General features: G+C 47.5%; 1 protein-coding gene across 1 annotated transcript in view; it reads right to left on the reverse strand.

The window, feature by feature from the left end:
- Nucleotides 1-15,534, reverse strand: part of OTOR (otoraplin) — a 63,131-nt gene that overhangs the window by 10,126 nt on the left and 37,471 nt on the right. The window lies entirely within an intron of this gene.

Raw genomic sequence — 15,534 nt, forward strand, 5'->3', positions numbered from 1 at the left:
CGTGCCCTCCCTCCCTGGCTGCCCTGTGCTGGTCTCCCGGCTCCGAGTCTTGCCCACGCTCAGTCTCTCTCCAGTCTGGTTGAGAGTCTGTGGGGGGGGGGGGGTAGAATTCAGTATATATGAAGGGTTGTTACTTTATGATATATATATATATATATCTGGACCAGCTGGACGGCGCTCACAGAGGCTGAATGAGGAAAATAACTGACAGCTCACAAGCTTGTGAGCTGTCAGTTATTTTCCTCATTCAGCCTCTGTGACTGCCGTCCAGTTGGTCCTTTGTACATACAGTTCTTCCAGGTCGGGCACCGGAGCATGGTGATTTATACAGTCCACGGGAGTGCCAAGCATTTGCATATATATATATATATATATATATATATATATATATATATAATTTATATATTGGCTGAGCCTACAATCTATCAGTGCACTCAGTAAACTACTGATTACTTGGCTCAGCTAATATATATATATATATATATATAGTAGTGGAGAAAAAACGTCACTCAGGAAACTTCAAAGTAGCAAAGATAATTGGTCAAGGTTTCGGAGACCTTTAATCTCCTTCGTCAGGACATTGGGGGTCATTCCGAGTTGTTCGCTCGCAAGCTGCTTTTAGCAGCTTTGCACACGCTAAGCCGCCGCCTACTGGGAGTGAATCTTAAAATATTAAAATTGCGAACGAAAGATTAGCAGAATTGCGAATAGACACTTCTTAGCAGTTTCTGAGTAGCTCCAGACTTACTCGGCATCTGCGATCAGTTCAGTGATTGTCGTTCCTGGTTTGACGTCACAAACACACCCAACGTTCGCCCAGACACTCCTCTGTTTCTCCAGCCACTCCCGCGTTTTTCCCAGAAACGGTAGCGTTTTTTCACACACTCCCATAAAACGGCCAGTTTCCGCCCAGAAACACCCACTTCCTGTCAATCACATTACGATCACCAGAACGAAGAAAAAACCTCGTAATGCCGTGAGTAAAATTCCTAACTGCATAGCAAATTTACTTGGCGCAGTCGCACTGCGGACATTGCGCATGCGCATTAGCGACTATTCGCTCCGTTGCGACAAAAAAATAACGAGCGAACAACTCGGAATGACCCCCATTGTCCTGACGAAGGAGATTAAAGGTCTCCGAAACGTAGACCAATTATCTTTGCTACTTTGAAGTTTCCTGAGTGCCGTTTTTTCTCCACTACTATATTTATTTCTGATTCTGGCACCGGGACCAGCTGAGACACTTGTTGGAGTGCCGGACACCTTTGTCTCCTATATATATATATATATATATATATATTAGAGATGAGCGCCGGAAATTTTTCGGGTTTTGTGTTTTGGTTTTGGGTTCGGTTCCGCGGCCGTGTTTTGGGTTCGACCGCGTTTTGGCAAAACCTCACCGAATTTTTTTTGTCGGATTCGGGTGTGTTTTGGATTCGGGTGTTTTTTTCAAAAAACCCTAAAAAACAGCTTAAATCATAGAATTTGGGGGTAATTTTGATCCCAAAGCATTATTAACCTCAAAAAACATAATTTACACTCATTTTCAGCCTATTCTGAACACATCACACCTCACAATATTATTTTTAGTCCTAAAATTTGCACCGAGGTCGCTGTGTGAGTAAGATAAGCGACCCTAGTGGCCGACACAAACACCGGGCCCATCTAGGAGTGGCACTGCAGTGTCACGCAGGATGTCCCTTCCAAAAAACCCTCCCCAAACAGCACATGACGCAAAGAAAAAAAGAGGCGCAATGAGGTAGCTGTGTGAGTAAGATTAGCGACCCTAGTGGCCGACACAAACACCGGGCCCATCTAGGAGTGGCACTGCAGTGTCACGCAGGATGTCCCTTCCAAAAAACCCTCCCCAAACAGCACATGACGCAAAGAAAAAAAGAGGCGCAATGAGGTAGCTGACTGTGTGAGAAAGATAAGCGACCCTAGTGGCCGACACAAACACCGGGCCCATCTAGGAGTGGCACTGCAGTGTCACGCAGGATGTCCCTTCCAAAAAACCCTCCCCAAACAGCACATGACGCAAAGAAAAAAAGAGGCGCAATGAGGTAGCTGACTGTGTGAGAAAGATAAGCGACCCTAGTGGCCGACACAAACACCGGGCCCATCTAGGAGTGGCACTGCAGTGTCACGCAGGATGTCCCTTCCAAAAAACCCTCCCCAAACAGCACATGACGCAAAGAAAAAAAGAGGCGCAATGAGGTAGCTGTGTGAGTAAGATTAGCGACCCTAGTGGCCGACACAAACACCGGGCCCATCTAGGAGTGGCACTGCAGTGTCACGCAGGATGTCCCTTCCAAAAAACCCTCCCCAAACAGCACATGACGCAAAGAAAAAAAGAGGCGCAATGAGGTAGCTGACTGTGTGAGAAAGATAAGCGACCCTAGTGGCCGACACAAACACCGGGCCCATCTAGGAGTGGCACTGCAGTGTCACGCAGGATGTCCCTTCCAAAAAACCCTCCCCAAACAGCACATGACGCAAAGAAAAAAAGAGGCGCAATGAGGTAGCTGTGTGAGAAAGATAAGCGACCCTAGTGGCCGACACAAACACCGGGCCCATCTAGGAGTGGCACTGCAGTGTCACGCAGGATGTCCCTTCCAAAAAACCCTCCCCAAACAGCACATGACGCAAAGAAAAATAAAAGAAAAAAGAGGTGCAAGATGGAATTGTCCTTGGGCCCTTCCCACCCACCCTTATGTTGTATAAACAAAACAGGACATGCACACTTTAACCAACCCATCATTTCAGTGACAGGGTCTGCCACACGACTGTGACTGAAATGACGGGTTGGTTTGGACCCCCACCAAAAAAGAAGCAATTAATCTCTCCTTGCACAAACTGGCTCTACAGAGGCAAGATGTCCACCTCATCATCATCCTCCGATATATCACCGTGTACATCCCCCTCCTCACAGATTATCAATTCGTCCCCACTGGAATCCACCATGTCAGCTCCCTGTGTACTTTGTGGAGGCAATTGCTGCTGGTCAATGTCTCCGCGGAGGAATTGATTATAATTCATTTTAATGAACATCATCTTCTCCACATTTTCTGGATGTAACCTCGTACGCCGATTGCTGACAAGGTGAGCGGCGGCACTAAACACTCTTTCGGAGTACACACTTGTGGGAGGGCAACTTAGGTAGAATAAAGCCAGTTTGTGCAAGGGCCTCCAAATTGCCTCTTTTTCCTGCCAGTATAAGTACGGACTGTGTGACGTGCCTACTTGGATGCGGTCACTCATATAATCCTCCACCATTCTATCAATGGTGATAGAATCATATGCAGTGACAGTAGACGACATGTCCGTAATGGTTGTCAGGTCCTTCAGTCCGGACCAGATGTCAGCATCAGCAGTCGCTCCAGACTGCCCTGCATCACCGCCAGCGGGTGGGCTCGGAATTCTGAGCCTTTTCCTCGCACCCCCAGTTGCGGGAGAATGTGAAGGAGGAGATGTTGACAGGTCGCGTTCCGCTTGACTTGACAATTTTCTCACCAGCAGGTCTTTGAAACCCAGCAGACTTGTGTGCGCCGGAAAGAGAGATCCAAGGTAGGTTTTAAATCTAGGATCGAGCACGGTGGCCAAAATGTAGTGCTCTGATTTCAACAGATTGACCACCCGTGAATCCTTGTTAAGCGAATTAAGGGCTCCATCCACAAGTCCCACATGCCTAGCGGAATCGCTCTGTCTTAGCTCCTCCTTCAATGTCTCCAGCTTCTTCTGCAAAAGCCTGATGAGGGGAATGACACTGCGTCTGAACTGACTTCACGTGTGGCAAGTTCAAAAGGTTGCAGAACCTTGCACAACGTTGAAATCATTCTCCACTGCGCTTGAGACAGGTGCATTCCACCTACTATATCGTGGTCAGTTGTATAGGCTTGAATGGCCTTTTGCTGCTCCTCCAACCTCTGAAGCATATAGAGGGTTGAATTCCACCTCGTTACCACCTCCTGCTTCAGATGATGGCAGGGCAGGTTCAGGCGTTTTTGGTGGTGCTCCAGTCTTCTGTACGTGCTGCCTGTACGCCGAAAGTGTCCCGCAATTTTTCTGGCCACCGACAGCATCTCTTGCACGCCCCTGTCGTTTTTTAAAAAATTCTGCACCACCAAATTCAAGGTATGTGCAAAACATGGGACGTGCTGGAATTTGCCCAGATGTAATGCACGCACAATATTGCTGGCGTTGTCCAATGCCACAAATCCACAGGAGAGTCCAATTGGGGTAAGCCATTCCGCGATGATCTTCCTCAGTTGCCGTAAGAGGTTTTCAGCTGTGTGCGTATTCTGGAAACCGGTGATACAAAGCGTAGCCTGCCTAGGAACGAGTTGGCGTTTGCGAGATGCTGCTACTGGTGCTGCCGCTGCTGTTCTTGCGGCGGGAGTCCATACATCTACCCAGTGGGCTGTCACAGTCATATAGTCCTGACCCTGCCCTGCTCCACTTGTCCACATGTCCGTGGTTAAGTGGACATTGGGTACAGCTGCATTTTTTAGGACACTGGTGACTCTTTTTCTGAGGTCTGTGTACATTTTCGGTATCGCAACCCTAGAGAAATGGAACCTAGATGGTATTTGGTACCGGGGACACAGTACCTCCAACAAGTCTTTAGTTGGCTCTGCAGTAATGATGGATACCGGAACCACGTTTCTCACCACCCAGGATGTCAAGGCCTCAGTTATCCGCTTTGCAGTAGGATGACTGCTGTGATATTTAATCTTCCTCGCAAATGACTGTTGGACAGTCAATTGCTTGGTGGAAGTAGTAAAAGTGGTCTTACGACTTCCTCTCTGGGATGACCATCGACTCCCAGCAGCAACAACAGCAGCGCCAGCAGCAGTAGGCGTTACACGCAAGGATGCATCGGAGGAATCCCAGGCAGGAGAGGAATCGTCAGAATTGCCAGTGACATGGCCTGCAGGACTATTGGCATTCCTGGGGAAGGAGGAAATTGACACTGAGGGAGTTGGTGGGGTGGTTTGCGTGAGCTTGGTTACAAGAGGAAGGGATTTACTGGTCAGTGGAGTGCTTCCGCTGTCACCCAAAGTTTTTGAACTTGTCACTGACTTATTATGAATGCGCTGCAGGTGACGTATAAGGGAGGATGTTCCGAGGTGGTTAACGTCCTTACCCCTACTTATTACAGCTTGACAAAGGGAACACACGGCTTGACACCTGTTGTCCGCATTTCTGGTGAAATACCTCCACACCGAAGAGCTGATTTTTTTGGTATTTTCACCTGGCATGTCAACGGCCATATTCGTCCCACGGACAACAGGTGTCTCCCCGGGTGCCTGACTTAAACAAACCACCTCACCATCAGAATCCTCCTTGTCAATTTCCTCCCCAGCGCCAGCAACACCCATATCCTCCTCATCCTGGTGGACTTCAACACTGACATCTTCAATCTCACTATCAGGAACTGGACTGCGGGTGCTCCTTCCAGCACTTGCAGGGGGCGTGCAAATGGTGGAAGGCGCATGCTCTTCACATCCAGTGTTGGGAAGGTCAGGCATCGCAACCGACACAATTGGACTCTCCTTGTGGATTTGGGATTTCGAAGAACGCACAGTTCTTTGCTGTGCTTTTGCCAGCTTGAGTCGTTTCATTTTTCTAGCGAGAGGCTGAGTGCTTCCATCCTCATGTGAAGCTGAACCACTAGCCATGAACATAGGCCAGGGCCTCAGCCGTTCCTTGCCACTCCGTGTGGTAAATGGCATATTGGCAAGTTTACGCTTCTCCTCCGACAATTTTAGTTTAGGTTTTGGAGTCCTTTTTTTTCTGATATTTGGTGTTTTGGATTTGACATGCTCTGTACTATGACATTGGGCATCGGCCTTGGCAGACGACGTTGCTGGCATTTCATCGTCTCGGCCATGACTAGTGGCAGCAGCTTCAGCACGAGGTGGAAGTGGATCTTGATCTTTCCCTAATTTTGGAACCTCAACTTTTTTGTTCTCCATATTTTATAGGCAGAACTAAAAGGCACCTCAGGTAAACAATGGAGATGGATGGATTGGATACTAGTATACAATTATGGACGGACTGCCACGGTTAGGTGGTATAAAAAAACCACGGTTAGGTGGTATATATTATAATAATAATACAATTATGGATGGACGGACTGCCTGCCGACTGCCGACACAGAGGTAGCCACAGCCGTGAACTACCGCACTGTACACTGGTTGATAAAGAGATAGTAGTATACTCGTAACAACTAGTATGACACTATGACGACGGTATAAAGAAAGAAAAAAAAATACCACAGTTAGGTGGTATATATTATAATAATAATACAATTATGGATGGACGGACTGCCTGCCGACTGCCGACACAGAGGTAGCCACAGCCGTGAACTACCGCACTGTACACTGGTTGATAAAGAGATAGTAGTATACTCGTAACAACTAGTATGACACTATGACGACGGTATAAAGAATGAAAAAAAAACCACGGTTAGGTGGTATATATTATAATAATAATACAATTATGGATGGACGGACTGCCTGCCGACTGCCGACACAGAGGTAGCCACAGCCGTGAACTACCGCACTGTACACTGGTTGATAAAGAGATAGTAGTATACTCGTAACAACTAGTATGACACTATGACGACGGTATAAAGAAAGAAAAAAAAATACCACAGTTAGGTGGTATATATTATAATAATAATACAATTATGGATGGATGGACTGCCTGCCGACTGCCGACACAGAGGTAGCCACAGCCGTGAACTACCGCACTGTACACTGGTTGATAAAGAGATAGTAGTATACTCGTAACAACTAGTATGACACTATGACGACGGTATAAAGAATGAAAAAAAAACCACGGTTAGGTGGTATATATTATAATAATAATACAATTATGGATGGACGGACTGCCTGCCGACTGCCGACACAGAGGTAGCCACAGCCGTGAACTACCGCACTGTACACTGGTTGATAAAGAGATAGTAGTATACTCGTAACAACTAGTATGACACTATGACGACGGTATAAAGAATGAAAAAAAAACCACGGTTAGGTGGTATATATTATAATAATAATACAATTATGGATGGACGGACTGCCTGCCGACTGCCGACACAGAGGTAGCCACAGCCGTGAACTACCGCACTGTACACTGGTTGATAAAGAGATAGTAGTATACTCGTAACAACTAGTATGACACTATGACGACGGTATAAAGAATGAAAAAAAAAACACGGTTAGGTGGTATATATTATAATAATAATACAATTATGGATGGACGGACTGCCTGCCGACTGCCGACACAGAGGTAGCCACAGCCGTGAACTACCGCACTGTACACTGGTTGATAAAGAGATAGTAGTATACTCGTAACAACTAGTATGACACTATGACGACGGTATAAAGAATGAAAAAAAAACCACGGTTAGGTGGTATATATTATAATAATAATACAATTATGGATGGACGGACTGCCTGCCGACTGCCGACACAGAGGTAGCCACAGCCGTGAACTACCGCACTGTACACTGGTTGATAAAGAGATAGTAGTATACTCGTAACAACTAGTATGACACTATGACGGTATAAAGAATGAAAAAAAAACCACGGTTAGGTGGTATATATTATAATAATAATACAATTATGGATGGACGGACTGCCTGCCGACTGCCGACACAGAGGTAGCCACAGCCGTGAACTACCGCACTGTACACTGGTTGATAAAGAGATAGTAGTATACTCGTAACAACTAGTATGACACTATGACGACGGTATAAAGAAAGAAAAAAAAATACCACGGTTAGGTGGTATATATTGTAATACAATTATGGATGGACGGACTGCCTGCCGAGTTCCGACTGCCGACACAGAGGTAGCCACAGCCGTGAACTACCGCACTGTACTGTGTCTGCTGCTAATATAGACTGGTTGATAAAGAGATAGTATACAATACATACAACAATATACTACTATACTGGTGGTCAGGCACTGGTCACCACTAGTCACACTGGCAGTGGCACTCCTGCAGCAAAAGTGTGCACTGTTTAATTTTAAATTAATATAATATTATGTACTCCTGGGGGCTCCTGCTATAACAACCTGCAGTGCTCCCCAGTCTCCCCCACAATTATTATAAGCTTTGCCTTTTATACATTGATGTGCAGCACACTGGGCTGAGCTGAGTGCACACAGACTGAGTCACACTGTGTGACTGGCTGCTGCTGTGTATCGTTTTTTTTCAGGCAGAGAACGGATATAGCAGAGAACGGATATATTATATTAAAATAAATAAAAGTTAACTAACAACAACTGCACTGGTCACTGTGGTAAACTCTGTCTGACTCTGCACAATCTCTCTCTCTCTTCTAATCTAATTTCTAATGGAGAGGACGCCAGCCACGTCCTCTCCCTATCAATCTCAATGCACGTGTGAAAATGGCGGCGACGCGCGGCTCCTTATATAGAATCCGAGTCTCGCGAGAATCCGACAGCGTCATGATGACGTTCGGGCGCGCTCGGGTTAACCGAGCAAGGCGGGAGGATCCGAGTCTGCTCGGACCCGTGAAAAAAAACATGAAGTTCGTGCGGGTTCGGTTTCAGAGAAACCGAACCCGCTCATCTCTAATATATATATATATATATATGTGTGTAGTGCTCAAAGTGGGCTGGTATACACCGGTATGGAATAATGGCACTTCGAGCACTGACTGAAGATCCCCGCCCCCGCATCCGCTGGTCACAGAGCTCTCACAAACCGGCAGCCAATCAGGAGCGGCCACGCGGCCTCCTCATCCACCGCACCGCAGTCCACAGCCTCTGCCACAGCTAAATAGGTGATTTTACCCTGCTGCCTTTTTCTCTCCCCAGTCCCTACTGTATGCTCTTGCTGTCCCTCTCCCTCTGTCACTCTCCCTGTCAGTATGGCCATGCTGTCACTCTACCTGAATTTTGTCTCATTCCGTGTGGCATAATGTGAATTTCGGCTCATACCGTGTGCAATAATGTGAATTTCGGCTCATACCATGTGCTGTAATGTGAATTTCGGCACATACCGTGTGGTATAATGTGAATTTTGATTCATACCGTGTGCTATAATGTGAATTTCGAATCATACCGTGTGCTATAATGTGAATTTTGGCTCATACCGTGTGCTATAATGTGAATTTCGATTCATACCGTGTGCTATAATGTGAATTTCGAATCATACCGTGTGCTATAATGTGAATTTTGACTCATACCGTGGCTATAATGTGAATTTCGGCTCATACCATGTGCTATAATGTGAAATTCGGCTCATACCGTGTTCTATAATGTGAATTTCGGCTCATACCGTGTGCTATAATGTGAATTTCGATTCATACCGTGTGCTATAATGTGAATTTCAGCTCATACCGTGTGCTATAATGTTAATTTGTATTCATACCGTGTGGTATAATGTGAAAGGGGCAACAGTATTAGATAGTATAAGGGATCCTACTATTGTGATGTGAGTGGTGACTGGAGGGGACAATGTGTGTGTAGGGTGATTGGAGGCACTGTATGATCCAAGATGGGGGAGGAGGCAGACTGGCCCTTTCCCACCCCATGTGGTTTGTGCCACTTTTTTATATATATATTTTTAAGCAGGGACCTGCGGCAGTGTGGTGCATTCAAGGGGCATACAGCAGCACTGTCAACGCAGTACTAGCAGGAGGAGGCTATCCAGTCTCTCCTTTCACCTTTTCTTCTCCTCTCTGATGCTGTTGCCCGACGTCACAATCCAGCAGAAACCAGAAGAGGGGAACCGCTGCTGCCGGTACTGAAAGGGGGACCCGCCACTGCCCCAGGTACCCAGTGCTTCTTGTATTGAAGACACACACACACACACACACAGTGATGCTTGTAATAGGGGGTATGGGGACAGAACGAGCTACACATTGCCATCTGTACCCCCTCTCTCTCTTAACCCTCTGTCTCGCATCTCTCTTTTTCTCCCTCTTTCTCTCTGACTGCTGCCTAATATATGGTGCTAGGCATGCCCGGTAGGCAGAGCAAGGCACGCCACTCCAGTTGTGCACCCCCTTATAAAATGTGCTGCGCTCGCCTATGAGTATATACTATATATATCTATAATGGGGCCCATACCATGTTAGTCCAGCCTCTGCGGCAGCTGGTAACAAGGCAGTTGAGAGCCCGGCTGGGCCCTGTTACTTTTCAGGGGGCGTGGCCTAATCACGGGAGGCATGGTCATGCACCCTTATAAAAAATACTGAAAAAAATTGTATTTTAAGCACCTCCATGGCCACACCGCAGCCCAGTACATAGCAACGTCTGCTGGGCTGAGGATAAGAGCTGCTGCTGCCAGGTAAGCAGAGGGGACCCGGGCCCCCTCTGGGCCCTCACTGGGCCCCTCCATCAGACCTGGGCCCAGGTAATTTGTACCGTCCCCACCTCTCTCGGCACCACTGGCTGGCAACACCCCTAAGCATGGGCCTTTATCTCTGCATTCCCCCGGTGGGCCCTCCATGCCCTAGTCCGATACTGAAAGTAAGTAGTAAAAAAAGAATAAGGGATATGTTAGGCAATCACCCGCAGGGATTGGTAGATGGTATGCCCATTTCATTACTGGTCATTAGGTTGGCATTCCAAATGACACTGTAATCAGTAGGGAAAATTATGACACAGTCGAAACGGCAACTGGAAAAGTTGACAGACACAATATCAACAAGACAAATTTCAACACAGTCCAAATGTTAGTGTTAGGATTAGTCTGGTGACAGCATTTTAATTGTTATCATTTTGTACCTGTCGACTTTTGGTGTCTGTATTTTTGTGATACCCTGAAACTGCAGCCCAAATCAACTGTGGCACTACAGGTGCCAGCATGACTTTAATAAAAGTAAAATGTTTGCTGGAGTTGCATAGCACTGTGCCAGCAGCCTACGGCTTGCAGCACAGAAGGAGTTAACAGCACAGTTCATAGCTATACAGATTAGTCTGCAAAATGCAAAGGGCATGACTCACTCATTTGCAGACTCAGAGCGGGAAACTGAGAGCGGGAAACACAGAGCGGGAAATCCCAGATAGAATGTGTACCTGGAAATGCAGGGTTATAAAAAGGTTGTCCTGCAGCAGCCTAGGAAGGGGACAGTCAGTGAGGACAGTGAGCAGACAGTGAGGTGGATTTAGCCAGAAAGATGTAGCCCCAGTGAGGGCTCCCCACATGTTTAGGTGGGGAGTGATGCCAGCCACAGCAAAGCACTTGATGACAGAGGGAGACATCGCAGTGTGAGAGCAGCAGTATGCAGAATCCAGTGAAAGGGTGATGCCAGGAGAAAAGTGTGCTAATGGTGTGAGTCTCAAGAGGTATCTGGGTGAAGTGGTCGGAAGCCACGCGGCGTGAGTAAGCGCCCCCATGGAAAAGTATCTCGAGAGGTATCTGGGTGAAGTGGTCGGAAAGCCACGCGGCGTGAGCAAGCGCCCCCAAGGAAAAGAATCCTCGCTAAGTAAGAGAGAGAGAGACGGTCACCTGATGTGTAGCACTACTGGTCACAGAATGCCCTGGTACGTAATGCTGTTTGCCATGTATATGCCGCTGCGACTAAGCGATGCGCTGGAGGAGGTGCCCTGATGTGTGATCCACTGTAACTTATGCTTTGTGCTGGAGGAGTGTTCACAAGTTATCCCTGCAATCTCCCTGTTTGATGTTTAAATAAACTTTATGCTGTTTTTCTGAGCTGGCCTGGCGCCCAATTCTTTATGCGCTGCACCGACACCTGTAGTCCACACCCACAATGCACTTGTAGTTAAAGACCTGATTCTTCAGGGGACCCTCTGGTAACTGTGCCTGAACCCATGACCAGCCGGGGCAAGGTAAGGGTGATGTACTATACACAGTGACTGCAGATCTTGCATACCTAATACTAGTGGGCTATCACATTTGGCGTCCGCGAACAGGATACGAGCAACCATGGTTACCAACGTGGGGCTCTAAGGGCAATATTTGTGGAGGTGGAACTCATGTAACAGGACATCGGGACTATGCAGTGCACCCGGTCGGAGCAACACCCTTGGGGGCACTGTGTTTGTCCATTTCTGAGTGTCCGAAAGAGCCAAGGATCGCAAGGGGAATGTAGTCCCCTATATCTATTTTCCTAAAGTTGGAGAAACTTGTTTAATGGGAGGGGCCCACGAGAGCCACCTGTCTCTTTTGACCCAGACGTGGGGGGAGACAAGGGCAGGCGAGGGCAGGTTCTCTGTGTTTGGCGCAATTGCCACAAGATGTCTGGAACATTTTACTATCACATGTGACTCTGGACTGTAACTCGTTTGAAAACCGCAACAGAATATGTGATTTGTATGTAATGTGATGTTTGACATGCCATGTTTTCCTGAATATGTGATTGTTGTTTTTTTGTCACATGTACTGTCATTTTCTCTATCGTCCTAGTGGATGCTGGGGTTCCTGAAAGGACCATGGGGGATAGCGGCTCCGCAGGAGACAGGGCACAAAAGTAAAGCTTTCCGATCAGGTGGTGTGCACTGGCTCCTCCCCCTATGACCCTCCTCCAAGCCAGTTAGATTTTTGTGCCCGGCCGAGAAGGGTGCAATCTAGGTGGCTCTCCTAAAGAGCTGCTTAGAAAAGTTTAGCTTAGGTTTTTTATTTTACAGTGAGTCCTGCTGGCAACAGGATCACTGCAACGAGGGACTTAGGGGAGAAGAAGTGAACTCACCTGCGTGCAGGATGGATTGGCTTCTTGGCTACTGGACATTAGCTCCAGAGGGACGATCACAGGTACAGCCTGGATGGTCACCGGAGCCTTGCCGCCGGCCCCCTTGCAGATGCTGAAGTAAGAAGAGGTCCAGAATCGGCGGCAGAAGACTCCTCAGTCTTCTAAAGGTAGCGCACAGCACTGCAGCTGTGCGCCATTTTCCTCTCAGCACACTTCACACGGCAGTCACTGAGGGTGCAGGGCGCTGGGAGGGGGGCGCCCTGGGAGGCAAATGAATACCTATTTTGGCTAAAAATACCTCACATATAGCCTCCGGAGGCTATATGGAGATATTTAACCCCTGCCAGAATCCGTTAAGAGCGGGAGACGAGGCCGCCGAAAAAGGGGCGGGGCCTATCTCCTCAGCACACAGCGCCATTTTCCCTCACAGAAAGGCTGGAGGGAAGGCTCCCAGGCTCTCCCCTGCACTGCACTACAGAAACAGGGTTAAAACAGAGAGGGGGGGCACTAATTTGGCGTATATGCTTATATATTAAGATGCTATAAGGGAAAACACTTATATAAGGTTGTCCCTATATAATTATAGCGTTTTTGGTGTGTGCTGGCAAACTCTCCCTCTGTCTCTCCAAAGGGCTAGTGGGTCCTGTCCTCTATCAGAGCATTCCCTGTGTGTGTGCTGTGTGTCGGTACGTGTGTGTCGACATGTAGGAGGACGATGTTGGTGAGGAGGCGGAGCAATTGCCTGTAATGGTGATGTCACTCTCTAGGGAGTCGACACCGGAATGGATGGCTTATTTAGGAAATTACGTGATAATGTCAACACGCTGCAAGGTCGGTTGACGACATGAGACGGCCGACAAACAATTAGTACCGGTCCAGATGTCTCAAAAACACCGTCAGGGGTTTTAAAACGCCCGTTTACTTTAGTCGGTCGACACAGACACAGACAGGGACACTGAATCCAGTGTCGACGGTGAATAAACAAACGTATTCCTTATTAGGGCCACACGTTAAAGGCAATGAAGGAGGTGTTACATATTTCTGATACTACAAGTACCACAAAAGAGGGTATTATGTGGGATGTGAAAAAACTACCATAGTTTTTCCTGAATCAGATAAATTAAATAAAGTGTGTGATGATGCGTGGGTTCCCCCCGATAGAAAATTATGGGCGGTATACCCTTTCCCGCCAGAAGTTAGGGCGCGTTGGGAAACACCCCTTAGGGTGGATAAGGCGCTCACACGCTTATCAAAACAAGTGGCGGTACCGTCTATAGATAGGGCCGTCCTCAAGGACCAGCTGACAGGAGGCTGGAAAATATCATAAAAAGTATATACACACATACTGGTGTTATACTGCGACCAGCGATCGCCTCAGCCTGGATGTGCAGAGCTGGGGTGGCTTGGTCGGATTCCCTGACTAAAAATATTGATACCCTTGACAGGGACAGTATTTTATTGACTATAGAGCATTTAAAGGATGCATTTCTATATATACGAGATGCACAGAGGGATATTTGCACTCTGGCATCATGAGTAAATGCGATGTCCATAACTGCCAGAAGATGTTATGGACACGACAGTGGTCAGGTGATGCAGATTCCAAACGGCACAAAGGTGTATTGCCGTATAAAGGAAGAGGAGTTATTTGGGGTCGGTCCATCGGACCTGGTGGCCACGGCAACTGCTGGAAAATCCACCGTTTTTTACCCTAAGTCACATCTCTGCAGAAAAAGACACCGTCTTTTCAGCCTCAGTCCTCTCGTCCCTATAAGATCATATCTGCCCAGGGATAGAGGAAAGGGAAGAAGACTGCAGCAGGCAGCCCATTCCCAGGAACAGAAGCGTTCCACCGCTTCTGACAAGTTCTCAGCATGGCGCTGAGACCGTACAGGACCCCTGGATCCTACAAGTAGTATCCCGGGGGTACAGATTGGAATGTCGAGACGTTTCCCCTTCGCAGGCTCCTGAAGTCTGCTTTACCAAGTCTCCCTCCGACAAGGAGGCAGTATGGGAAAAAATTCACAAGCTGTATTCCCAGCAGGTGATAATTAAATTACCCCTCCTACTACAAGAAAAGGGGTATTATTCCACACTATATTGTGGTACTGAAGCCAGAAGGCTAGGTGAGACTTATTCTAAAAAATTTTTTTTGAACACTTACAAAGGTTCAAATCAAGATGGAGTCACTCAGAGCAGTGATAACGAACCAGGAAGAAGGGGACTATATAGTGTCCCGGGACATCAGGGATGCTTACCTCTATGTCCCAAATTTGCCCTTCTCACTAAGGGTACCTCAGGTTCGTGGTGCAGAACTGTCACTATCAGTTTCAGACGCTGCCGTTTGGATTGTCCACGGCACCCCGGGTCTTTACCAAGGTAATGGCCGAAATGATGATTCTTCTTCGAAGAAAAGGCGTCTTAATTATCCCTTACTTGGACGATCTCCTGATAAGGGCATAGTCCAGGGAACAGTTGGAGGTCGGAGTAGCACTATCTCGGATACTGCTACAACAGCACGGGTGGATTCTAAATATTCCAAAATCGCAGCTGATCCCGACGACACGTCTGCTGTGCCTAGGGATGATTCTGGACACAGTCCAGAAAAAGGTGTTTCTCCCGGAAGAGAAAGCCAGGGAGTTATCCGAGCTAGTCAGGAACCTCCTAAAAACAGTGCATCATTGCACAAGGGTCCTGGTAAAAATGGTGGCTTCCTACGAAGCAATTCCATTCGGCAGATTTCACGCAAGAACTTTTCAGTGGGATCTGCTGGACAAATGGTCCGGATCGCATCTTCAGATGCATCAGCGGATAACCCTATATCCAAGGACAAG

The sequence above is a fragment of the Pseudophryne corroboree genome, chromosome 4 (genome assembly GCF_028390025.1).
Source record: "Pseudophryne corroboree isolate aPseCor3 chromosome 4, aPseCor3.hap2, whole genome shotgun sequence".
NCBI lineage: Eukaryota > Metazoa > Chordata > Amphibia > Anura > Myobatrachidae > Pseudophryne > Pseudophryne corroboree.